The following is a 24,496-nucleotide window of genomic DNA, read 5'->3' on the forward strand; positions in this document are numbered from 1 at the left end:
TACTGTAATGATTAAGGAAGTGGCATTCATCCCAGTAACAGATAAACACATGACTGACCTTGTTGAAGCCTACCTATGGGTTAAACCGTCCACGTGAGGGCTTTTATGTACAAGTCTGTTCCAGCAGGCATTTTATTTCTATAGACAGTTTACAGGGCTTTGTGGACTGATTCTCAGTGTAAATGATCGCATTTTGCGAGTAAACCTGTTGGCAATAGTAATCCAGACTGTGGTCATTTTAAGTAACTAGGAGGCCCGTTTAACAATCTATCCATTTTCAGCATTGCGTAATAATGCACATATTACATACAATGCTTACACAAAACCTACTGTGACATTTATATAGTAACATGTTTTCAGGCTGATGGTGCAAATTTGCCACATTACATATGCAAGTCAGTGGATGCAGAGTGGGGGCTTCAAGCGGTTTTCTCGAAGCCTTCTTCCAGCTAATGTGTAGACATCCGCTTCACTTCAACCCAAGTAAATTTGGGCATAGAAAACTATTTTATTCAAAAGAGAGGTTTAGAAAAAATTAAATATGTCTGTTGGATCATTCTGATTGCAGTATTCTCTATGCAACTAAATACGGAATGGACTACAGGTAGTTTGTCGCCACGTTATCAATCGCATCATTTTTCTGATAATACAAATGCCATCATGTGTTTTTCTTTACATTTTTAAATGCTGGTATTTCAGCATGCATGACTCATGCCATTAGGGTAAAGAAATGAAAATATACAAGTAATTCAGTTGAATGCTGAAGAAAACATTTAATTTAAATGATATTTACACAAAAAATAAATGAGAAACATTCTCAAAAAACAAACATTCCACATCCAATGAATAGTTGGCAAACTGGTGAAATCCAGAAACGAGTAGACCTGGAAAACAAACATGATATTAGTCTAGGATACTCATTGCTATATTGATCTTTGTGCATTTTGAGATACAGAATTATTTGGTAAAATAAACAAAACTAAAATGTTTGCTTTTGCTTTCAATGAGCCTAGATTTATTCTCAAATTCAATGATTTAGATCACAAACTAAATTACAATTAACCATACTGTACCTGTCGCCATTCTACTGCACTTGAGATGTTGAGCAAAGTATTGTTTACATTATTATTAATTATTTGGGTCCCAACAGGCCCCCATACTGTAGGATCCTCTTATAACAGCTGGATTTAAATGCCATTCTAAAAATGTTCCTACCATCGAACACAGTGATGTCATAATTAGTACACTTTATTTACTTCCTAGTTTACACAGCTTATCCTACACTAGGATACCATAGTAATACTCATTTTAATACTTTCATTGGGATCAGGGACTTTATTAAAACTGCACTGAGCACTTTAACTTGCTTAGAATCATGTTATCCCCCCACAATAGCATTGCACTGAAAATATTCTCATTGAAAAGGGTCACATTGCAAATTGTCATTTGCAGAAAATCTTCTGAACTAGTGTTTTACAGTCTAGGGTGAAATAGTATTTTGCTGAGAATAGAAGTGTATCCCTATTGGGAAGCTCTCTTGTGTGCTGCGTCAAACAAGTTTGGCAAAGCATCCAAGGCAGAAGCTGGCTCTCCTTACTAAACGCTGGTGCAACCTAGATTTCGGCTAACTTATGCAGTCCCCCATCCTTTTATTGGACAGTGAGAATGTTTACTAGGCAATGTGCCAAGATAGGTTGTCTGTTGTAGCGCCCCACTTTTGGTTGCCCCATTCAAAGGCGGTCTAAGCACAATACGATACTTGTTGACTTGAATGTGCAACAAAGGTTTGCTTTAGGACTTGTACAGCACTTGGACACTCTCGAGCTAGGTTCTGGCAATAAAAAATATACAATTCTAAAAGACTGTCTCTGACTCATGATGCCTTCACAGTGGGCAAAAACAGACAACAGGTTCAAGTTTTCTTGATAAAACCTTTATTCAACTGAAAAGGCAGGGTGGATGAATGCCTAACTTGCCCAATGATAAGGTGGGATTTCCCTACCTAAAAAAATAAATAAATAAGGATAGTCTACGTCAGGAAGTACAAAGTAAAACATCGGTCAGTGTCCAAAACCTCTACTTGCCCTCAATTAACTGCATACAATGTGTAGGGTTGCCAGAATTAAAAAGAAGGAATAGTGTTCAAAGTAAAGTTCAAAGCTTCTTACAGCTCCTCGGCTTGCAATCAGCTCCACATCCCCAAGTTCAAATCTTCCAGCCTTCAAAACAGAAACAAAGTGGGTTTCTTCCCCAAAGTTCAAATCTTCCAAAACACTGGACTTAATCACAACAAAGTCTTTGTCCGAACCAAGGCATCTTTGTAGATAGTTTCAGAGGATTTCCATGCAGGGGTAGCCAATCTAGGCGCAGTTGTAGACCACATGGTCCACTCATTACAGGTCACACAATCGGTACCCTCCCTTGACTGCTTGTCCTTGACCTCTGCTTCTCCACAGCAGAGAGTTTTGCCTCAACACGTGTCTGTTAGGGAGAATTCTCATATATGGATAATTTCCCTTACCTAGTGAGTGCCTCAGCAGCTTTGCTGGATTATTAGGATTTATTTTTTTCACCTGGTAAGAGCGAGAGCCTTTTTTCCCACTCTTACATGCGCGTTTTGCTGTGTGTGTTTAACATTTTTGTTTTCATGGACTGTGGAGCCTCACCTACTCCTCATGCATCATCTTTTTACTGTGTGTTACTCAGCAACTTCAGTGCAGTGACACAGGGTTGGCTTTTAGACTTCCCAACTCAGACTCCATTTTCTGGGGCCGACTACTGACCCCAGAACATGCAAAGTTGCCTTTACTTTACTAGTCTCTTTTAAAACCACAGACCCAGTACAAACCATTTTACATGGAGTACTGGAAAGGGTTACTACTTATCCCTTTTTGTCTGTTTCTCTTGGAGCATTGTTTTGCTCACTTTCCATTAATACTTGGCTGGTGGCAGTGGTAACTACCCTATTTTTTCTACCGCGGTTATTTTAAATAACCATGGTATTGTTTTAGGCTATCTTGGTAGCCTCGAACTTAAATCCGCTTGACCATATTGTTTTTAATATTGCTCCAGCTGGGTTTAGTCACCATTTCTTTTTAGAAAAGTCTTTCTCGTGTTCGTCTCTACGCGCCAAACCAGGTTTGGTTCCTTTGATCACTGTCTTTTTGCTGGCTTCTGCACAGAAGCCTCCTTTAGGTGCCTGAAAGTCTGGGTAGACAGGATGTGAGGGAGGGGTTTTATGACTCCTGCCATGGGTTCCCTTGGTAACCCAAGTTGCACTCCTGTTTGATTGGCTGGGTGACTGTCCCCGCCAGGACAGCCACCCTGCTGTGTGATTGACAGCCAGGCTGTGTGAATGGGGGAAAACCGCATAAAAAGCAGGTCTCTGGGCCACGAAGAGCAGAGTCGCCACTGGAACGAGAGAACCAAAGAGGAGATGACAGAAGAGGAACCCTACGACTGAACCGCCCGGTGAAGCTCTGCTGCAGGTCTGAATCTTTAGACTCCAATGACAGAGGATCTTGCAAGAATCTTCTTCCCTTGAGCTGGTGCGACCAACCAGTTCACCCAAACTCCAAGCCAGGATCCCCCTCTTCTGGTCGAATTCGCTGTACAGAGCTACAGTGGGCCGATAGCCAGGAAGGTCAGACCCTGCTTGGGTTTTAAGGAGCACACCTTTTATTAATTGCTTTGCTCTGCTGCTGGTTTCTTCCCTGGGTAGTGCAGGACCCTCCAGTCTTCCTACTTCGCGTCAGTCCGACAGTCGCTTCAGGAACCGTGAACCTGCTGGAACTACCAGGAACGTCCGCCGTAGCCCCAGCTTCTCCATTTAAGGTACTGTTCAACATCCGGTTGTTCATTTCGTCCAGCCGCGGTGTAAGGGTGTAAAACTTTTCGCCAATCCGAGGGCTTGTCCTTCTCTTTAAACGAACTTTCTGCAGACCAACTTCGTCCTTAACTCTTGGCAAAGACTTCACTGCGAACTACCCTGAACTGTGTGATCTTGAGAAAAAGACTTTTGTCCTATGGACTTTGGCCCTAAACCTATTTTACTTGATCCCATCACTGTAGTTCCCCTTTCTAGATTGTCTTGACTACTTACCTGCTGGTACTGCTTCTTTCTGCCTAACTTTGTCTTTCCCTCCCTTGTTAATTAACAGAGTGACATTTTGCTCCCACTTGATTTGTGTGAGCTTAACTTGTCTGCCAACTATTGTGAGTGGTGTGGTGTATTAAGAGTGATTTTTGAACTGCTTCACTTTAGGGAAATGTTGTACAACTGAAAAGTAAATAAATGTACATTCTTTTACTTGGAAACCTTGAATCAGTGTTTGCTTGAATCATAGTAACGGCTGTTCTTTGTGTAACCATTTGATACTGCTCACTTGCTCTTGAGATAAGTCTGGCTGCTCAGCCACTTCTACCACTTTACTGTGTAGTACAGGCTTGTACCAAAGGTGAATTTGTGCTGCCACTTGTAGTCCTAATTGTGTGTAGTGTTCCCAGAGGGAACTGCATATAATTCTGGTGTACAGCGGTGAGGATCAAGTTTAGTAATTACACTTAGAGTGCTGCTATTACCTTGGATAAACTAACCACAAGGCTAACATCACTAATCAGCAACATTAATCATGTCTGATATGGAAAGCTACAGTTAGGAGACCCTCCTTAGTTACACTGTGGATTATTTTTAAAAAATCTGTGCAGAGAAAGGAATCTCTGCCAAACGCAAAAAGTCTGAATTAGTTGAAAAGTTGTCAAAGAACCAAAGTCTGGGGACTGGGTCTGAAATGCCTAGCTCTCCAGCAAATGTGGAAAATCATGAGGATGATAGTGTATCTATTTCTGCTGAGTTCGAGGAAGTAAATGTGTCTCCTAATGTAGGCCTCACTGCTCCCTTGTCTGCTCAGCAACCTCAACCTTTGTCCACTGGAACCCCATCAGGGCCTACACTCAGTCCTGAATTCATTGCTCTAGAAAAGATGAGACTTGAACTGGAATTCAAACGTTTAAATGCTCAAACTGAATACAAACACCAAGAACTTAAGGTCAGAGAAATGGAGTTGAATCATGAACTAGAAATGAAAAGATTGTGTCTTGAAAATGCTTCTCTCCCAGAGTCCTCTAGGTCTTCCAGTCCTAAGAGACCCCGGATGACTAAAGAAATGATGGCTATGTATGAGGTTAAGCTTGATGTTTTGGATTGGTTGGCAATGTTTGAATATAACCATGGGATTCAAGGTCCAACAGGGAATCAGTTACTTCCCTGGCTCTTCTCTAGGCTACCCCCCCTGTTGCATCTGATGTTGTAATGGAGTTGGGGAGGAGGAAAGGAGGGATTATGAGTGTGTGAAGCTAGCTGAAATTGCTAGATTGGGGTAGACCCCTTCCCAGTACCTTAAGAGGTTTAGGACCCTCATAAAGCATGATGGTACCCCTTGGGCTACCTGGGTATGTGAATCTATGATACCTGCTCTCCTAAGCTCAGACAGCACCTGGCTGATTCTAAGGAGATAGATCCAAAGAAGTTAGCTAAAGCTGCTGACTTGTGTGTTGCCAACAGGGCTACTCAAGGATTCTGGGGCAACTAAGAAGGATGAGAGAAAGCAGCCAAAGATAGATAACAAGGTGAATTCTAATATCTCCCATCCAAAAGAGGGCCACAAACAGCAACATAAGGGTAAACCACAAGGGAAACCAAATCAAGCTAGTGCACCATCTGGACCCAAACCAAATGTAGGTCAGAACAAACCCCCATTCATCAAGACATTTGGGAAATGTTATGCTTGTGAGTCAACTGACCATGTGAAAGGGGATCCCAGATGTAAGGGTAAACCTTCAGGGATCCACACGGTCTCCTTAGCCTTCTCCCCAGAGAAAGAAGTACCTATGGCCAGTGGAAACTTTCATCTACTGGCTGATGAACCAATGAGAGTCTCAGCTAGTCTATCTTTGGTGTCCCTTGGCTTGTGGGAACAACAGAATTTAGATGTCTAATTCCATCCCAGATAATACTAAAGAATATTATAAAGATAGTGTTCTTGTGAATGGCCAGGAGACCCCTGCCATCAGAGACACTGGAGCCAGCATAACTGTGGTGGATGAATCATTTTTGAAAGTGGAGGATGTTGCTAAGGCACCCAAACGCCTCACCAAGTTAGCTGGAGGCCCTGTGCAAATGCTTCCCCAGTTACCATTTCTCATCCAGTGTAATAAGACTGTCAAGATACCCGTTAGTGTGCAGAGTGAAGTACCTGGGAGAGTCCTGTTGTGTAATGACCTGAAAACTCTTGGAGTTGTGTCAAGCACCCCCCGCCTCCCAGTAAAAGGCGACAGGAGCTCACTAGGCCTGCAAGAGAGAGGACCTTGAGAGGCTCTCCAGAGGAGGTGATAGAGGAAACTATCACTTCCACTCCACAGGAGTTGCTCACTGCTATTTCTAAGCAGAATGACCAAAGGGGAAACCCAAGACCTCCAGGAAAAAGTCAGACAGCACCCCTGTGCTACCAACAAGGACATCCCCAAGATTGTCCAAAGTCACACCTGGGACTCCTCCACCTGCTGAGGCAGAGTGTGAGGTGCAACCTTGTGTGGTTGAGCCAGTTTCTGAAGAGTCAGATCTGGAAGAAGACACTGTCTTTTTTGAAGATCCTGACCCTGTTGACCATCCTGAGCTGCAGTCTTTACTGGCAGAAGGTGGAGCCAACAGGGCAGACTTCAGCAGAGGACAGAGAGAGAAAGGTCTTCGACAACAGGCTGCTAACCAACTTAATGGGCAAGAAGTTGGAAATCACAGGTTAAGCTGGGAAAATGGCCTCTTCTACAGTGAACCAACCAAGTCTATCCCTGGTGACTGCAAAAGAATAGTGCACCTTGCCAACAGACTCCAGTTCCTACAGTTAGCCCATGAGATACCTTTGGCTGGTCACTTGAGCTTCAGGAAGACCAAGGAAAGGCTCTCCCTCTACTTCTACTGGCCTAAGATGGGTGCAGAAGTTGACAAATTCTGTAGGAGCTGTCACACTTGCCAAACCTTTGGCAAGAGTGGAGCCAAGAATGTGGCACCCCTGGTGCCTCTCCCAGTGGTGGGAGTTCCTTTTGAGAGGGTTGGCATTGACATTGTTGGTCCCCTTGACCCTCCCACAACTTTAGGGAACAGGTTTATCCTGGTTGTAGTGTTACAAGATACCCAGAAGCTATACCTATGAGAATTGTTACAGCTCAGGCTGTGGCTAAGGCTCTTCTTGGTATTTTTACTAGAGTGGGGTTTCCTAAGGAAGTGATATCTGACAGGGGATCCAATTGCATGTCCCACTACATGCAAACCATGTGGAAAAAATGTGGTGTCACTTACAAGTTATCTACAGCCTACCATCCAAAAACAAATGGACTGGTAGAGAGGTTTAAATCGTACCATGAAGAGCATGATAGGTGCTTTAGAGGAACCCTTTAGAAGAAAGTGGGACCTTCTACTGCCATGCCTTCTCTTTCCTTATAGAGAAGTCCCTCAGGAGGGAGTTGGTTACAGTCCCTTTGAGCTTCTTTATGGCATCCAGTCAGAAGTCCTTTGGCCCCGATTAAGGAGGGGTTGGAGAGTGCTCCTTCCCCCAAGCCAGTCATAGTGACTATGTGATAGGTCTCTGGAGGAGAATGTCGCACATGAGGGCAACAGCTAGTAATAACTTGAAAGCAGGTCAGGCTCTGGTCAAACATTGGCATGACCAGAAGGCCAGCATGGTTGAGTTTACTCAAGACCAGCTTGCATTAGCTATGGTGCCAACAAGGCAGAGGGCCTTGCAGGACAAATAGATAGGACCCTTCAAGGTTGTGGGCAAAATTGGAGAGGTGAACTATTTGGTGGACCTATGGAGGCTCCCAGAGTCTTTCACACCAACCGTTTGAAGGCATATGTCTCGAGACCAGAAGTGGGAGCTTTGCTGCTAGCTTCAGCTCAAGAGGAGGAAGAGAGTGAACCTCTACCTGACCTCCTCAGAGGCCAACCTTTGGATGAGAAAATAGAAGGAGTTAATCTCTCTTCTCAGCTGATTTAGGAGGAGTGCAAAGTTCTGTTGAATCAGTTTGCCTCCCTGTTTTCACTTTCACCAGGCTTGGGGCCAGCATGATATTCTCACAAGTGACTTGTTTACCTGTGAAAAGCGGAGGTTACAGAATGTCAGAGCATGAGAGAACCCACATCAAAGGAGAGGTCAACAAGATGCTTGATCTTGGGGTTAGAGAGCCCTCTACCAGTCCATGGTCTAGTCCAGTTGTACTAGAACCAAAGGCAGGAGCCAAGGAGTTGAGATTCTGTGTGGACTATAGAGCTCTAAATGCAGTCACTAAGACTGATGCCCATCCTTTGCCAAGGACAGATGAGCTGGTGGATAGACTTGGTTTAGCCAAGTTCCTCAGTACATCTGACCTAACTTCAGGCTATTGGCAAATAGCCCTGACAAACCATGCCAAGGAGAAAACTGCATTCTCAACCCCAGCGGGCCTCTACCAGTTTAAGGTTATGCCTTTTGGATTAAAGAATGCACCTGCTACATTCCAAAGGATGGTCAATCAAGTTCTGAATGGGATAGAGGACTTCTGCATGGCATACTTGGATGACACTGCAGTGTTCAGCCCTACATGGAAAGAACATATTGATCATTAGGATATGTTTTGCAGGCTCTTGAGCAGGCCCATCTGACCATAAAGGCAAGCAAATGTCAAACTGGTCAGAGCAAAGTGGTCTACCTTGGTCATGAGGTAGGAGGGGGTGAAATAAGGCCATTGCCCAGCAAAGTACAAGCTGTGCAAAACTGGTCCACCTCTACTACTCAAACCCAAGTGAGAGCTTTCCTTGGTCTCATTGGGTACTACAGGAATTTCATAGAGAACTATGGGACCATAGCTTCTCCGTTGAATGTAATCTCCTCTCCAAAATTCCCTAAAAAGTTTAGATGGAATGAGGAGTGCGCTCAAGTCTTTGCAAGCCTGAAGAAAGCCCTTTGTCAAGCTCCAGTCCTAAGAGCTCCTGATTATCACCAACCATTGTGCAGACAGATGCCTTCAATATAGGTATAGGTGCAGTCGTTAGTCAATTGTATGAGAAAGGTAGGGAGCACCCCATTTGCTTCATCAGTAGGAAACTGAAGGAACCAGAAACAAGGCGGGCAACCATAGAGCGTGAATGTTTTGCCATGGTGTGGTCTCTGAAGAGGTTTAGACCATACTTGTATGGATCTACCTGTGATTCAGACAGATCACCACTTGAGATGGTTAATGCAAATGAAAGGGAAGAACCCAAAACTTCTGAGATGGTCAATCTGCCTGCAAGGGTTTGATTTCACCATTGAGCACAGAGTAGGATGTCACCACCAAAATGCTGATGTCTCTCTAGGATGTTTTTATCAGACTAGAGGTAGAGATTCATCCAGGAGTGGATTAAATCCTCCTGCCCCTTAGTCTGGGGGGAGGGAGGGGCGAGTGTTAGGGAGAAACCTCATATATGGCTAATTTCCCTTACCTAGCAAGTCCCTCAGCAGCTTTGCTGGATTTCTAGGATATATTTTTTTCACCTGGTAAGAGGGAGAGCCCTTTATCCCACTCTTACATGTGTTTTGCTGTGTGTTTAACATTTTTGTGTTCATGGACTGTGGAGCCTCACCTACTCCTCATGCATCATCTTTTTACTGTGTGTTACCCAGCACCTTCAGTGCAGTGACACAGGGTTGTCTTTTAGAATTCCCAACTCAGACTCCATTTTCTGGGGCTGACTACTGTCCCCCAGAACATGTAAAGTTGCCATTAACTTTACTAGTCTCTTTTAAAACCACAGACCCAGTACAAACCATCTTACATGGAGTACTGGAAAGGGTTACTACTTATCCCTTTTTGTCCGTTTCTCTTGGAGCATTGTTTTGCTCCCTTTCCATTAAGACTTGGCTGGTGGCAGTGGTAACTACCCTATTTTTTCTACTGCGGTTATCTTAAATAACCATGGCATGGTTTTCGGCTATCTTGGTAGCCTCGAACTTAAATCCGCTTGACCATATTGTTTTTAATATTGCTCTGGCTTGGTTTAGTCGCCATTTCTTTTTGAAAAAGTCTCTCGTGTTTGTCTCTACGCGCCAGACCAGGTTTGTTTCCTTTGTTCACCGTCTTTTCACGGGCTTCTGCACAGAAGCCCTCCTTTAGGCGCCTGAGAGTCTGGGTGGACAGGATGTGAGGGAGGGGTTTTAGGACCCCTGCCATGGGTTCCCATGGTAACCCAAATCGCACTCCTGTTTGATTGGCTGGGTGACTGTCCCCACCACGACAGCCACCCTGCTGTGTGATTGATACCCAGGCTGTGTGAATGGGGGAAAACTGCATAAAAAGCAGGTCTCTGGGTCTGGAAGAGCAGAGTCACCACTGGAACAAGAGTACTGAAGAGGACCCCTACGACGACAACTGCCCGGTGAAGCCCTGCTGCAGGTCTGAATCTTCAGACTCCTATGACAGATAGGATCTTCCAAGAATCTTCTTCCCTTGAGCTGGTGGGACTAACCAGTTCACCCAAACTCCAAGCCCCCTCTTCTGGTCGAATTAGCTGTACAGAGCTACAGTGGGCCGATAGCCAGGAAGGTCGGACCCTGCTTGGGTTTTAAGGAGCGCACCTTTTATTTGTTGCTTTGCTCTGCTGCTGGTTTCTTCCCTGGGTTCTGCAGGACCCTCCAGTCTTCCTACTTCGTGTCAGTCCGACAGTCGCTTCAAGAACCGTGAGCCTGCTGGAACCACCAGGAACGTCCGCCGCAGCCCCAGCTTCTTCTCCATTTAAGGTACTATTCAACATCCGGTTGTTAGTTTCATCCAGCTGCGGTGGGAGGGTGTGAAACCTTTCGCCAATCCGAGGACTTGTCATTCTCTTCTTTTTAAATTAACTTTTCTGCCGACCAACTTCGTTCTGAACTCTTGGCAAAGACTTAACCGCAAACTACCCTGAACTGTGTGATCTTGAGCAAAAGAGTTTTGTCCTATTGACTTTGGCCCAAAGCCTATTTTACTTGATCCCATCACTGTAGTTCCTCTTTCTAGATTGCCTTGACTACTTACCTGCTGGTACTGCTTCTTTCTGCCTAACTTTGTCTTTCCCTCCCTTTTTAATTAACAGTACCATTTTGCTCCCACTTCATTTGTGTGAGCTTAACTTGTCTGCCAACTATTGGGAGTGGTGTAGTGTATTAAGAGTGTGATTTTTGAACTGCTTCACTTTAGGGAAATGTTATACAACTGAAGAGTGAAATAAATGTATATTTGTTACTTGGAGGAGTGGGGGGAGGAGAGAGAGACTGTAGGAGGAGTGGGGGGGAGGAGAGAGACTGTAGGAGGAGTGGGGGGGAGGAGAGAGACTGTAGGAGGAGTGGGGGGAGGAGAGAGACTGTAGGAGGAGTGGGGGGGAGGAGAGAGACTGTAGGAGGAGTGGGGGGGAGGAGAGACTGTAGGAGGAGTGGGGGGGAGCGCGCCTGTAGGAAGAGGAGGGGGGAGAGCGCGCCTGTAGGAAGAGGAGGGGGGAGAGCGCAACTGTAGGAAGAGGAGGGGGGAGAGCGCAACTGTAGGAAGAGGAGGGGGGAGAGCGCAACTGTAGGAAGAGGAGGGGGGAGAGCGCAACTGTAGGAAGAGGAGGGGGGAGAGCGCAACTGTAGGAAGAGGAGGGGGGAGAGCGCAACTGTAGGAAGAGGAGGGGGGAGAGCGCAACTGTAGGAAGAGGAGGGGGGAGAGCGCAACTGTAGGAAGAGGAGGGGGGAGAGCGCAACTGTAGGAAGAGGAGGGGGGAGAGCGCAACTGTAGGAAGAGGGGGGAGAGCGCGACAGACCGAGAGGAGGGGGGAGAGCGCGACAGACCGAGAGGAGGGGGGAGAGCGCGACAGACCGAGAGGAGGGGGGAGAGCGCAACTGTAGGAAGAGGAGGGGGGAGAGCGCAACTGTAGGAAGAGGAGGGGGGAGAGCGCAACTGTAGGAAGAGGAGGGGGGAGAGCGCAACTGTAGGAAGAGGAGGGGGGAGAGCGCAACTGTAGGAAGAGGAGGGGGGAGAGCGCAACTGTAGGAAGAGGAGGGGGGAGAGCGCAACTGTAGGAAGAGGAGGGGGGAGAGCGCAACTGTAGGAAGAGGAGGGGGGAGAGCGCAACTGTAGGAAGAGGAGGGGGGAGAGCGCAACTGTAGGAAGAGGAGGGGGGAGAGCGCGACAGACCGAGAGGAGGGGGGAGAGCGCGACAGACCGAGAGGAGGGGGGAGAGCGCGACAGACCGAGAGGAGGGGGGAGAGCGCGACAGACCGAGAGGAGGGGGGAGAGCGCGACAGACCGAGAGGAGGGGGGAGAGCGCGACAGACCGAGAGGAGGGGGGAGAGCGCGACAGACCGAGAGGAGGGGGGAGAGCGCGACAGACCGAGAGGAGGGGGGAGAGCGCGACAGACCGAGAGGAGGGGGGAGAGCGCGACAGACCGAGAGGAGGGGGGAGAGCGCGACAGACCGAGAGGAGGGGGGAGAGCGCGACAGACCGAGAGGCCATCAAGCTGGTTCGATGTAATGTAGATACTATGCACTTCATCAAGCAGCAATGTGCAAACCCTTGTAGTTCGACTACTCAAATGGGTCTTGACGCAGTGGTTCAACTTTGCGGCAACCCAGCTCGACTGGGTACAACAAAACTATGCTGTTCTGCAGCAAAGATTAGTTTGAAGGCACTAACAGCAGGCAATGTAGTCGGCAGCTCAAAGTGGTTATAAAACGTAGAATGTCAAAAGGTAGCATCATCTGGTCTTGCAGTGGCACGAAAGGTCTAGAGAGTAGTCGATCCAGCTGGAAAGTGGTTTAAAGCGGTAGACTAAGCCCAACACTGCTATTTTGGATCCTAGGTGCTGTGGGCCCTGTCAGGGTGTTGGAGGAAAGGTTATATCCGCCTTCTGTCCTTCCCAGCCACTAAGGGTGCCGCATCCAGTAGAAAAGAGTCCTGGGTACCAGTATTTCAGTAGGTGGCCACTACAAATGTTGCCCTGGAATGGGGGCTGGGGTAGAAGGCTTTAAATCCTCAGAGGCCTATATGCACCCTAGGGATTGGGGACTTTGGGCAGACTGATATCCCAATATCGCTCCAGTTAAATTCAAGGAAGGGGGGGGGGGGAATCTCACCAATTTATATAGTCATTTTGCCAAAGCAGATTGGTACATTCCAGGTCTTCTGTGAAGGGCCAATTCGTGCTGCTGTAACAAGCATTTGCCTTCTTATTCGAGCATCCGGACTGCCTTGTGTACAGAAAGTCAGGAGGGGTCAAAGGAAGGAAGCATAGCTTATGCATTTTCAAGATAGCAGGAAAAGTCTTATGGCCGGAGATCATATGCTTCCAATTCTCCCGTCTATCCAAGATCAAAAATAATCTAGTAATTATCCCCCTGGTGCGACTTCACCATTGTAGTGGTAGAGCCAACTTTCAAAAGCACCAGTTCACATCCTACTGCCTAGAACTATGTGCGGTCCTCCAGTGAAGGTGACACGCGTTCCGGAAAAGAACAAAGGGGACAACCAGGGCAGGGCCCACCATTTGTTGTTGAAACCCCCAGCCCCAAATGGCAATCCACAAGTTCTGGCAGCTGCAAGAATCACAGGAAATAGGTTATTAAATAGGTTAATAAAATGACATCAGATGGATTGTCATTCATAATTGAGTTTCCCCATAGGCCACTATATCAAGCGACAGTTTTATATGCATTTGTAACCTATTTTGCCACCTGGTCACAAGGATACACTTTTGAAACAGGAAATGCTCACCGTAGTGACTACTGTATTCCTAGTCTAGTCACCTTTCCTCCATACTTAAGGGGCAATCCATCAACCAGGACCGGTGCATGATCGGAGAAGCACATTGAATAAAAGTGCCACCACACATGTGTCTCCCGTGAAGTAACCTCACCAGTCGGTCCTCTTTGTAGCATTCCTGATCACTAAACCAATCCAGGAAGATGGAGGGTGAGCAGTATAGAGTGAACAGGAGTATGGACTAGTAGTACGGTAGTTACTATGTTGAGTAACATTTCCTTACTCCAACATTTCATCCCCTTCCATCCATACTTGCAATTACAAAGCATCACCTAGTTCGGGAAGCCAACAAACCCCCATGAATTTGGATATCACATATATACTTGGGATTCAGCAAATACATGTGTCCAAAAAACATTCATAAGGACATGCCAACCGTAGAGGTTTTGGAGTACAGACTGTCCAAATCATACATCCAACGTTAAGCTTCCACCCAAGCAATAGTGCTTACAGAAGGCACAAAGGTTTGCCCAAGTCGCCAACTTGCAGATGTCCTCAAGCGGAACATGCCTTTGAAATGCCACAGATGCTGCCTTCGCTCTCACCAGATGGGCATGCAGGCCCTTCAGTGGTGAGTCTTTTCAATCCGACATGTTTAGGGTGCAGTCCACCAGGGTTCTAGCAATTGTGGTCTTAGAAGTTGCTGGCTCCGAGGTCTGCCTCCCATAGGTGAGGGAGATATTCCATCAACCTAACCTACAATATTCTATGAAGGTAAAACCTTTGATCCTGAGAAATATCCAAATTATGGAGGGCCCTGTGATGAATATTGCAATATCAATGATTCTCGGGGGGGGGGGGGGGCTCTTCTACTTGGCCAGGTAAAGGCAGAAGCTACCCAACTCTGACCCTGGGGGTGGTTATCTGCAGGAGGACCGCATAGGCGTAGACAAACTCCAGAGGGACAGAAGAATACTAGATCAAACTAGTCTTTCAATTACAATTCCCAATGACAAATATATGCCTCTGCAACATACATGCATGGATTATTGTGGTATAGATGAAGAAATCCTACCTTACTGCAGTAAAACACCATATGGCCACCCCACTTTTCAGTGCTAAGACAAGGAATAGGGATGGAGTAATGAAGAGGACCAGAAGCGGTAAGCCAACGCCACGTTCAAGTCTTTGGAAAGCGTTACTGTGTCGGGAAGTTTGAAGTTAACACATCTGAGAGAACTAGAAGGAAGAGACAGGTAGAGGCTGGCTCTGTGACTTGTTCTAATGCCGGTCAGAACGGCGAGTACAAGCAGACCGTAAGAAGCAGCGCTGAAGCAGACATGAACAGCGTGCAGAAGAGGCGACCCGAAGGAAGCTTACCGCTTGAGGGCCTGAAGCAGCGAGAGCTGTGTGCAGCAGAGGGATGTAAACCAAAATCTTACCAGCTCACAGGAAGCATGCCCAGTCAGAGAACCGAAGAAGACGGAGAAGGGAAGACACGAGGAACACCGAAGCCGCCCGGTAAGCCCAGAGCAAGCGAATGGGTTACCGGAGCGCATGTAGGTGAATGCCGTGTTAAGTAAAACCATTGAAGAAGTTGATGCGGATGTAAGCAATATTACAAAAGGATCAGTGACCCAACATTTCAATACATGAATTGAATGAGTGCAAACACTGCTGGAAAAGGGTTGAGGACCCCATATCTGAAGGAAGAAGTAAAAGCAGAAACAATCTATTATGAGAAAGGGTCGGTGACACAATATTTGGAAAAGATTTTTTCGTGGATAACAAAGAAAATAGTTGGAGAATGGAAAAGCCCTGGCAGGTTAAAGAACCAGGCAAACAGGGAGTCTGGGGCTCAAGACCCCTAGGAGAAGTGACCTTTGAGAAACAGTGTTATCCTGGCAGGAGAGTAAACCAGGAGAAGTGAACTTTGTGAAAAAGTGACATCTTGGCAGGAAAGTATAAGGAGTGGGAAAGGAAGTTAACCTAAAGTCGGGAAGTGTCAAATCAATACCGAAAAAAGAAGTGAGAAAGAAAAGGGAAGAGTACTCCTCTTTCACTGGACCCAGAAAGAGGCATTAAATACGCTGTCTGTATAGTATACCAGGGACAGAGAGGAACATCCAGTGGAGAAAGGTAGATCTACATTCCATTCCCCAGAAAGAAAGTGGAAAATACAGAGTGACGAACCAGAACAATTAAAAGGAATTATGCATTTAAAAAAGGGAGACGCAGGGGAAGGCCAAACCCCTTGAAACTGAAATAAAGAGCACCATATGTGCAATGGAAACTCATGGAAAGATTCATAACATTTAAGATTGTGAATACTTAAAATAACGCATTCACGGTTGAAGGAATACCACGGAAGAGGATTTTCTTCTTAAGCAGCATAGAGGCATTTTTCCTCTGTACTTCCTAACCTAATCCAGTCCCCCACTCCGGATTCACCAGAGCACCTGTAGACCGTGCAAGTGGCAACTGTGCATGGTAGAAAGCTCAGTAACCTAATATAATATGGGCCTTTTGCAGCAGGAATGTTTCTTCCCATCTTATGTTTCTAGGATGGCAATGGGAGTTTGTTAGCAAGGATGGATTCTCGAGGTATTTGCTGTAAACAATGATGAATTGTGTACTTCAGGCCCGAATTCCCAAAGACAGTGTAGGTGAGAGTTTTAAACTCAATATTTTGCACATGGAGCCAACATACTTTAAGGAATGACTTTGCAAATATGATAAACAATCTTCCTACGGCCAGAAGTAAAGTGCACTGATCTGTCTGCTGTTGGCCGCCAGTTTTTAAAAGGTCCTAACATGTTTGCATCCAGATGAGTCAGAGAATGACAGAGGCAGCCAGTTTCATGATTGTCAATCGATATGCTCCCAAGCGTTTTCCGCCCCCATATTTTAGTTCCCCAAGTTGGTCATCAAACGGTCGTGATCCGTATGGCCACTGCAAGCACCACTGCCCTTCTGCAAAATACGACAGGCAGTGAACCCCAATCTGGGGTGACCTTCCTCCTGAGAGCGCTGCCCGCAAAACTGAAATACTATTGGCAAGTCCACAGGCTCGGGAGAATTGTGTGTGAACACCGTCACTTTGTTCTTTGCTTTTCACAAAATGATTTAAATATGATGTAATATTTACCACACAAGCAGTACTAACACCACTGATTCAGACGTTGACATTGTGACTAAGTACTGTAAAAAACATTATGTTATCTATACTCTGTTCATTTGCTGAAACATGAATACGACAGATGTATGCCCAGTATACAGGACCTGCTAAATAAAGCAGTTTTTTTTTTAGCATAAAACTGTTGCCTCAAGATGTGTGCATGGACTAAAATCCAGAGTGAACTATTCCACTATGGGATACTTAGCTCACTTTTGAAGCTTGAATATAATAACCGATACAGCGCAGTAGCCACCTAAATTGGATAGTGGTGTCAACCAAGTGATGTGTGGTTGGTGCCCACCCCCCCCTTTGTTTTACACAATCAATACAAAACAGAAATCTGTACTGGTAAGGTCAGTTTTAATATAAAAACAGTTTCTTTCTTAGGAGGTTGGTCTTGGCATTTCTGTCCAAGTGTATTTACTCGTCAGGGAAGTTTGATGTGCGACTTCAGCACAGTGATGGCTTGGGAAGAGTGAGATATATATATATATATATATATACACACATACATATACATATATATATATATATATATATACATACACACAGACAAATCTAGGATAAAAGTGTGGGATCCCGGTGAGGAGTGCCAATCCGGATGGCAGCAATGATTAGTTTCAAGGGCTGGCATGTGAATATTTTCTGATCACTGATCATCTCCTGAAGTGCCTTCCCTCAGACTACACAACACAGTAATTCAGCAAGCATCAGAGAAACTAAAACAAAGTAGAGCCTGTCCCCGACAGGTCTTGATGGCCAGCAAAATTTCAGTGAGAAGTCCACATAGCAAGGGCCCTCACTGAGCAAACTGGCAGTTTTCAATCTGGTATGGAACTGGTTTAGGCAAGTCTCCGTCTAGGTATCTACTTGGATCATTAAACCATTACCAATGCAGTGGGTACAAAGAGTGCGGACGACCGAGGGAATGTTTCTGCACTTCTCAGCCAGAAACGTCACCAGTGTTAAGGGACCGGCGAGGTTAGGAACCTGCTTATGTACAGCTACATAGTCTATGACAACATTAAAGGCAGAATCACCTTTATTGGCTGTGTTGTATGCAGAGGGTCAATCAAGAGTCATCTACCCATTGCAATCTTAACCAATCGTGCAAATAGGCTACGAAGAAAACAAAGACCCCTCACCATTTCTGTCAAGAGTATGCAGTAAGCATGTTCGACTTTTGATACAAGGAGTCAAGATTGGCTATCCAGATAAGCAGCGCTCCTGTGCCAACTCCCTTAAACTTGGCAAATACACTTAAGAGCATGAGCCAAGATGACATACTGAAGACATATTGGACACAGAGCTCTGCCACATCAAATACTTATGGTGACATATTACAAAACAAAAGTCAAATAAGTCTGACCAGGTTTGCAATACACTCACCATAGATGACAGGAGAGGTAACGGCGATGTGGCCTCCATCTAAAGCGAGATAAGGCGACCAATTGTATGCATTCATAATGGACTGTCCACAAACAAGGCCCTTCGCTCGTTGTCTTTGCAAGTGTCCTTAACAGGCAGCATTTTTTGCAATTTTAGATGTACTAGTACTTCCCCTCTCTCTCCCTGCCCACCCAGGTAATGCTACAATTACATGTGAGCGGCTGGAGCATCCAAATAGCCTCCTTTCTGCTCAAGCGGATTTACAGTGGCCTTTCAAGGCCTGCCCCTCCGCAATGCTTCTGTCATGGATGCATAAGTCATGTGTTTGAGCGAGGGTTATTGGGACTGCAGGCGTGGTCACAAAATCCAACCTAGAAATATTGGTGAACTCTTGTCAGTGCACCTGATGCAGCTTTTGGCCTCTTGCAAAGGGTTTGCATCTTTTTACATGGACAATTTCTGTCTGCTGGGATGGAAAATGTGAAAAGGCCCTGCTTAAGCATTGATAGCCACATTTAAGACGGTGCTCATCAAACTGCAACTTCGTATATGCCTGATGTGCTCTTCCTCCTCCCTGTAGCACACATTAAAAAGACCTCCTATTTGAAGACAACCGTATGGTTAGGTGTTAAGCTTTTTCAACTGAGCTACATTACATCACCTGCTGTCCCTGCAATGTCTAAAATCGTAGACCTAGAAATCAGCATGTTGAGGAAGCTTTCGCGCAAGGTATTCCATTATAGAAATTGAAAAAAGGCTTGTCCCTTTAGGAATTGTGCATACGGTCAGCAGTCTACTAGCACGCCAGTGAGAATGCACACCCAGGGAAGAGGGTAATTCAGCATCAGGACACACCAGTGTTCTAAGTTATACTGTTGACAGTAGGGAGCCCATGCATGCTAGCCATCCCTACTGTATTTACAGTAGGAGGGTAGATTCCCAATGCGTGCTTTTGCCCGCTGAAATATTCTTCACCTTAACACTAACATTCCTGTATGTTACATTATGTTGTACTTGTAAGCACCTGTACGAGATCAAAGAGTAGCAAATGTTGAGCCATCCTCCATGCGCTGCAGCAAGCTTTTGTTGGAAATAGTGGTGGGGAGTGTATGGTCCTGTGCATGTAAAATGTTTTTACAGTACACATTTAGTGTACTGTACAGGCCAACTGTTATGCTTGAACTAAAATGACACTGGTGCGCAATGCATTCTGGGAGCGCTTAGAGCCATGATGGATATTTACTTCATGCCGCAGTGAAAAGCTGCACACATTTTGCTGAGTGTTAGATTCACGATGCTGAGAAAAACATGCTTTCCAAACCTGGTATGCGGTCAAGGACATTTCTGCTGGGAAAGCTAACTTTGTTAAGGTTTACCACTGTTCTCCGTGGAGCGGTTTTTAGACAAGGGAGGCACTGCGCTTCTTGGGGGGAGCTCTTGATTGACCCAGCTGGCAACCGACGGCTGTTCCTCAGCTGCGCAAGTGCAATTTCCAGAAGGTTTGAGAATTGACTCCCCTTTGTGGAGTGTGTATATATGTGGAAGCCCGGAGGTGTTCAGGTGAGACTTCAGCCGGAGAAGGACGCTTACGTCCGGCCCTCCTGTGAGCTGTGGTGCTCTCGGCCTGGTTGTTCCCGGGGTCTTCCAGCCGCTTCTGGGCGAGATGAGGAATTCTGTTACGCTTACGGTGATGTATTTCCTTTTGAATTCTTTACTTCTGTGATTTATGTCCATATTATTTTTGTGAGTTATTTCTATGTACTTCTAAGCTTTGAATAAATAGCCGTATAAGAGCTGATCATCTTCTAAGAGTGCGTGGCTGTGAGTTATTGCGTCTGTCTACGTTCAAAGTAATTGTCTTGTAATTGCATTGGTGATTTATGTTTGTTCCGTGCACTTTGGGGAGAGCAATACATTTTTGGCATCACAAACAGGATACTTGTGATGAGTTGTGCAGAGTATTCAAGAATCTGTTGAAACGTAGATAGGATTTGGTTGTCTTTTAAGTGAAGCTTTTGAATAGTGAAGTTTTTTTCCCCTTTTTGTCAGTGTATGAGTGCCTGTGGGAGTGATTGCAGCGTGGAGAGGAATATATAGATTAAACAAGGTTTTGTTTTGTTTGCGATAATGAGTAGTTTGTCCAGGAACAGCGTTACCGTTGGGGGCGACTGTTCTGATGTTGTTATTCCAGGCTGGACTAAGAGTCCATATGATAAGTTGGCTCAGGCGTGGGCATGTGGTGCAGGTCTGAGTGAAACATGGGATCAAGGATTGGGAGATGCCGATCCAGCTGATGTAATGGCATGCTTGCAACAAGTTCCAGTAGAACGTGGCAGAGAATGTGCGGCATTAGGTAGGCGAGGTTGGATTCTTTTGTATGCTTATAGGAAAATACATCAAATGAAGGTGGAAATGACAAATGAGGTCTTGCGATTGGAAAGAGAGCTAGCTGCAGAATGGCAGACTGCGTTAATGCAGCAGATTCAAATTAAACTGTTTAAAGATAAGGGCGACACATATCAGGCGGTGGCCGAGAGGGCAGCAGTCAGAGTAGCCCAGTATAAGTATAGGAAAAGATGGGGAGGGGTCAACAAAAGAAAGGTGGCAACTGTAATCGCTACCGCTGGCATAGACTGGGATCCGGATAAGTGGGATGGTGATATTTTTGATTCGACCAGTCTAGAAAGTAGTTCCGCAGATGAGTCTGACCCCAAAATGGAAGGGAAACAGAAAACAGTGGCGGCTAAGCCCGTTAGAAGATGGCGAGCTGGACCCCACCCGCAGAATCCTGCTGGCGGAATGGTGGATTTAACCACGCTGGAGGATTACACACAACAGGAGGTTGGGGAAATTATTACCCGTTTGAGGCAAAAATCAGGGGAAGCTTTACTGGCATGGATGGTGAGATTACTAGATGGGGGTGCTGCAGGGTTGTTGGTAGATTCTACGGATTCACCGCGTGTTTTACCCCTGTAAATTGACACCAATGTACCGGAGGTCTTAAGAGCAGGACCGCCCCCTGATGCAAATGGTCAAGATATGCAGGTATCTTTGTTGCACCTGGTAGCCCAAGCATGTAACCATAAATACCCCATCACCACAGATTGGCCCAGTGAAGACACGAAGTGGTATACGTTGAGAGAAGCAATTAAAAAGGTCCGGGAGCATGCTATGAAAGAGGCTAGTCACATAGATGCTCCTGATCACATGGGAGCCGTGCCGCTCTCAGTTTCAACTCGAAACATGGTGATTAGAACTGCGCCACCCGCATACAAAAGTGTCATTATGACTTTGCTCGTAGGTATGACGGGCAAGGCTACTGATGAGGTAGCAGATGCCATTCGGCAACTTGCAGATTTGGGGGAGTAGGATAAAAGCGATAACAAGCCACAGGAGAGAGAGGGGCGTAGTGAGAGAAGAGCCGAAGGCAGGCGGCAAGATAGCAGAGATTCCCTGAGTGTGCCGAAAAGACATGTTTTTGGCTTTGTTAAAAGATGGTATGCCACACGAAGAAATCAATGGCATTGAAACCAGAGTGATGTATGAATTATACAAAATACGAGGACTTGCAGCCAAAGAGCACTATAAACAAGTTAAGAAACAAGTAGTCACCACACCACAGGGGGGACACCTCACCTTCTGCTCCCCCTGCAGAAGAACAAGACAAAGGGTCTATGGGGACACCTTCCCCGTACCAGCCAACATACGCTGATTTGAGAAAAGTGGTGAGTGCGATGCTAGAGGCGGAGTCGAGTCACACTCATTCGAAGTTTGACTAGGGCTTTGGCCAAGCTCCGGCAGCGTCTGCCTGCATAAAAGTGGATAGGCGGCCTCATGTTGATGTTAAGATTTTTTGGGGGCCAGGAAATACACAAGGGGTGCGAGCATTGATAGACGCCGGGGCGGAGGCCTCTTTGATTTATGGTAATCTAACACGATTTAAAGGCAAACAGTTTACAATTACAAGTTTAGGGGGAAAGGAGACCCGCGCAGTACAAACGAAGTGGAGATGAAAATAGGCAATTTGAATAAGCAGAAATACCAAGTGTTGATTGTCCCAATACCTGAATATATAATTGGCTTTGACATTTTGGAAGGGTTAACCTTAGGACTTGGCGGTAAAACGTACCAGTTTGGAGTGAGTGCATTAATATGTACACCTATTACCGTAGGCAAATTGAAGATGCCCCCAGTGCAAGTGCCAATGGCAACCAAGCAGGTAGCAATGAAACAATACTGCATTGCTGGGGGGCACAAGGCCATTTCAGACACCATCAAAGAGTACGTGGAGGCGGGTGTATTACGCCCTATTACCACCTCATGGAACAATCCTCTTTGGCCTATTAAAAGGGGCGCTGGGTCGTGGAGGATGACGAAGGATTACAGGGAGTTGAATAAACACACTCCTCCCTTAGTGCCCGCAGTCCCAGATGCCATTACCTTGATTGAAAATGTCCAAAAGCTTGAGGGGACTTGGTATGCAGTGATCGATTTAGCTAATGCATTTTTCTCCATGCCAATTGCTGACAAGTGTCAAGAACAGTTTGCATTTTCGTGGAGTGAACGTCAGTACACTTTCACGAGGCTACCTATAGGGTACAGACACAGCCTGACTGTCACCGGCTGGTGGCAGAGCACTTGGACATGATACCGTGCAAACCGGACATACAAATCTGTCATTACATTGATGATATTTTGATCCAAGGCAAGGATGAGCACAGTGTGCAAAGCCAGTTAGATGTCCTTATGGAAGGATTGAAAAAGGAAGGGTGGGAGATCAGAGTAAAATTCAAGGTCCAGCTGAAACAGTGATATTCATAGGGATTCAGTGGCATCATGGGCATCGAGAAATGGTGCCAAAAGCCCGACAGACAATACTTGAATTCATCACTCCAATGAACAAAAAGCAAGCTCAGCAGTTTATAGGACTGTTTGGGTTCTGGAGACAGCACATTCCTCATTTAGGGCAGCTATTGGCCCCCCTCTAAAAGGTGACACGAAAGAAATAGGAGTTTCAGTGGGGGGAAGAGCAGCAAAAAGCCTTTGAGATGGCGAAAGACACCGTGCAGCAGGTGCTTGATTTATGGCCCTTGAAGGAAGAAGAAGTGGAATTAAATGTGTCTGTACAAGACAATTATGCTAACTGGAGTGTGTGGCAGAAACAAGACAGGAAACGTGTGCTGTTAGGATTTTGGAATCGCAAGTTACCAGACTCTGGTGACTCATACACTCCGTTTGAGAAGCAATTGCTGGCATGTTATTGGGCTCTTGTTGATACCGAGCAGATGACGGTGGGCCATGATGTATTCATGAGACCAGAAATACCAATCATGCAATGGGTACTGAGCTCTCCTAAAACACATTGAATAGGACATGCTCAAGAAGCGAGCATAATTAAGTGGAAATGGTATATTCAAGACAGAGCCAAATCAGGAAAGGGTGGAGTGGCAAAATTACATGAGCAAGTAGCCAACATACCGCCCTCAGATTACAAACCATCGGAAGTGCCTGAAAAACGTGAGTCTCCCGTGAAATAGGGAGTACCTTACAGCGATTTGACCGTGGAGCAAACAGAGCATGCTTGGTTCACGGATGGTTCAGCTCGATATGTGGGAACTGAGCGGTACTGGAAAGCAGTGTCGTACAATCCCAAAACAAAAAAGATGTTGAACGACAGGGAAGAGCAGTCAGTTTGCAGAACCTTACGCAGTTTACCAAGCATTGAAACAAGAGACCCCTGGTCAATGTTATGTGTACACAGATTCATGGTCAGTGGTGAATGGATTGGCAGTGTGGTTGCCAACTTGGCAAAAGAATGGGTGGAAGATTCATTCAAAAGAGTTGTGGGGAAAAGAACACTGGCAAGATATTGCAGAAATGTTATTACAAAGTGAAGTCACTGTATATCATGTGGACGCGCATTGTGCAACAGACATTAGAAAGTTGGTTTAATTCTGTTGCACACGAACACACCAAGATTTCATCTGTGGATGCAGAGGCTCAGAAAGACGATTTGGAGGGTTTGGCCAAATGGGCCCATCAGAAATGTGGGCACCTTGGTGAAAAGGCTACTATCAGGTGGGCACAAGCTCGAGGAATCTGTCTTCCTTTAGAAGTAGTGAAAATGATCATTTTACAATGTCCTGTGT

General features: G+C 45.8%; 1 protein-coding gene across 1 annotated transcript in view; it reads right to left on the reverse strand.

The window, feature by feature from the left end:
• Nucleotides 1–748: 748 nt before the first annotated feature.
• The window catches only part of FIGLA (folliculogenesis specific bHLH transcription factor), a 510,096-nt gene continuing 486,348 nt past the window's right edge, over nt 749–24,496 (reverse strand). Inside the window, exon 6 of the mRNA XM_069617653.1 lies at nt 749–884. The gene's annotated coding sequence lies outside the window, so the exon portion shown is untranslated. The remainder of the gene's footprint in view (nt 885–24,496) is intronic.

The sequence above is a fragment of the Ambystoma mexicanum genome, chromosome 10 (assembly GCF_040938575.1).
Source record: "Ambystoma mexicanum isolate Mex_15411 chromosome 10, UKY_AmexF1_1, whole genome shotgun sequence".
NCBI classification, from domain to species: domain Eukaryota; kingdom Metazoa; phylum Chordata; class Amphibia; order Caudata; family Ambystomatidae; genus Ambystoma; species Ambystoma mexicanum.